The following is a 3,086-nucleotide window of genomic DNA, read 5'->3' as shown; positions in this document are numbered from 1 at the left end:
ATCCACAGTTGTTTTGTTCTTGAGATTTGTTTGGGGTTTCTAGCAGGGGAGTGCAGCTATTTGTATACCCTTGACCAAAGGACAGTCCGGTCCTCCTGTGTCTTCAACTGAGCAAGCAACTTCAGGACAGACGCACATGGAGCGGTGAGGGAGGCAGGGGACACCCACCTAGCCAGCCAGATCAACCGAGTCAATGCCGACAGTTAATGGAGTGACAGATGTTGCAGCCAGATCACCCTCAACTCCAAGTTGTTTTGTTCTAAGTCCCAAATTTCTAAATTTTACATTTCATGTTAAAACATAATTTAATGTATATTTAGGCTAACCCTTATATGTGAAAGTCATGTTAATTCCTTAAACATCTGCTAAGTGGATGTAACATTCTAATCAACCCAAAGTAAGAGTGCAAGCAGAGCAAGTATTTGACTGTTTTCCCAGGAGAGCTGGATATGGTAGTTTACAAGTGTAGTTCCATATGGATTTTGAAATAAATTATTAGAAGACATTCATTCATCTTTTGGGAGGAATTCATTAATCTTGAAATCTGAGAAATTGTTCATGAGTTCTGTTCATTCATTTTTGACAACATACATATAGATGTTGTGATTTTTTTTCCAACATGATACTAAGATTCTTCTAGGGTTTGGGAAGTTACTTAAATTGTAAGGGAAATGGTAGGTAGAGGTTATAAAATGAGAGTCAATATGTTTTATTTATTTTCATTTCAGTGACATATACATAAATCGCCCCTAAAGCTGATTGTTATGGAAGATGGTAAAATTTCCATAACCTTCACTACTCGGTTTTTTAAATAAGATGGATGTCACTTGTGAGGATTCTTTCCGAGTGAGTGAGTGTTTTGTGACTAATCTAATAATGCCTCTCCGCCTAAGTAGCACAGGATATTTTAAAGCCTGCTCATTAAGAGGGAATCTCCCTTTCTCTTGCACAGCCTTAATTTGATTAAGCTCTTCATTTCATGTTTTTCATCCCGCTGTGGGTTACTTAGTCTGTGTTATTTCCGAGAATTGTTTCATCTATGTTTTCTTCATATTGCACAGCACTATGGTATATTTCAACCCTAACTATGCGTGCACATTAAAAATAATTATATACTGTCTGTCACCTCCTCTCCTAGCCCTGCCTGGTGGCCCCATTAAATTGTTACCAGGTCTTCCTATAATACAGCATCGATCGAATCCCTTGCTTCCTGGAAAGGTCTGAAAAACAAACGGCGTTTTCCTCTTTTTATTTTTCTACCTTTCCCCATCGTCAGTCATCTTCCCTGCCTTTGACCGAATGTCACATTCCTTTCATTGTGTTGGGAGGAAAGGCAAAATGACTGTCACATGCAAGTACTCTTCTTTGTTGCCTTCTCATCTCCAGGCAGATAAATCAATAAAATATGAAGACAAAAGTGCTCCATCTGCTGGTCAAATAGGAGCACTAAGCAGCAGCTACTTCCTATGGTAAAAGGAAACATTTTGTCTCACGGACTACTCCTCAAAGATACTTATTGACCAGACCTCCCAAACCGTCCAGGTTGCGGGAGGAGTGATTGTGATGCTTTGGGGGCATTGGGTGGAACGTCTTTCTTAGCGTGCTGCAGAGGACTAACACTAGGACATCGGGGGTGGGGTGTTGGGAACCCAGGCTGGGTTCTGTGCAACGATGGAACACTGGATCTTGCATCTTCCTAGGGGAGCACAGCCTGCTCCCGAGGCTGCATCAGTGACAGCCCCCCTCCCCGCCCCATACAGGAACTCCACTATGTGAACTCTACCTCAGACACGCTCGGAACCTGAGGACAAGCCAGAAAACAGATGGTGTCTGAGGGAGCAGAAGACATCTGTACCAAGAGCAGTGTACTACTGGTCAGCAGACAAACAAGGTCTTGCGACATCAATACCCTAGAGGCTGTATTAAGATACATATTATTCCAGAAATTTTGTTTTATTTTGTTTATGGTTGTTCATAATAGAGTGTATCTCAGAAGTGCGTTGCCAGTGGGGGTCAAACTCTTGAAATTGTGTTACTGGTTTTCTGTTTGTCAGTAATTGAAACCCAGAGACGCTGAGCCTATAGGGAAGGCAAATATAGCAAGGGTCTCATGGAGAGAAGGCATACAGGGGGCTAGAGAGAGAAAAGAGAAATGATGTCAAGAAATCCAGGAAAGAAAACTATGTTTGAAGACTGATTATGGAGTCGATTGTACAAGTCTGTCTGACATGATTGAACTGTGGAATGATATGACGTGTTTATTAACTCCCAAGTTACAACAAATTAAAAGAAAAAAGGGCATAGATCCAGGAATGGTTTGGGGGCTCACACTAAATCTTAGCACCAACTTAAGAACAATTAGTTCACCCTCATGAAGGGAACACAAAATGTGGCGAAGAATCTAGATGATGCCCAGCTATCAGATAAAACAGCATCTGGGGTCTTAAAGACTTGTGTCCAAACAAGAAACCATCTAAGAGAGATGTTAACTAAGTACACAAGGAAGAAGCCCAGAAGCATCAGTCACCAAAAGATTGGGATCAGTGTCAGAGCTGAATTCTGAGAATTTGCTGTGCAGAAAGCTATGGATGGCAGTGGGAGCCCAAGATTCACTTGTGGAACTACCTAGGAAATAAGCCACCAGAGAATGCCCCTGTCTAAAATTGAGGGATGGGAGGAAAGCAGTCACTAAACAGAGTGCTTGGGAGAAAGGAGGATAGATCAAAGGCATAACTCTGACCCGATCAATAGATCCCCTCTATGATGCAGGCTGGGCCTGATCTAGTTCCCAAAACTTTCTGTATTTTGGGTTTGTATGGTTTTTGTTCATTGAAAATAAAGGGTGTTTCAGAGGCATTATGGCAATGGACGTCCCTCTCTTGAAGCTGTGTTATATGTTTTTTCTGGTTTGGGGGATATGAAACCCAAGATTGATGAACAGCAAGCAGAACAAGGGTTTTGGGGTGAGGGGGCTACAGTGGTGGAGGTGAGGCAAAATGAAGACAGTGTGAAGGAGTCCATGTAGAAAAAGAATGGTTGGAAACTATGGTAGCAATTGTACACTTCTCTTTGACATGATTGAAATA

The sequence above is a fragment of the Tenrec ecaudatus genome, chromosome 6 (assembly GCF_050624435.1).
Source record: "Tenrec ecaudatus isolate mTenEca1 chromosome 6, mTenEca1.hap1, whole genome shotgun sequence".
Classification (NCBI taxonomy): domain Eukaryota; kingdom Metazoa; phylum Chordata; class Mammalia; order Afrosoricida; family Tenrecidae; genus Tenrec; species Tenrec ecaudatus.
The sequence above is the reverse complement of the archived record's forward strand: the minus strand, read 5'-3'. Positions refer to the sequence as shown.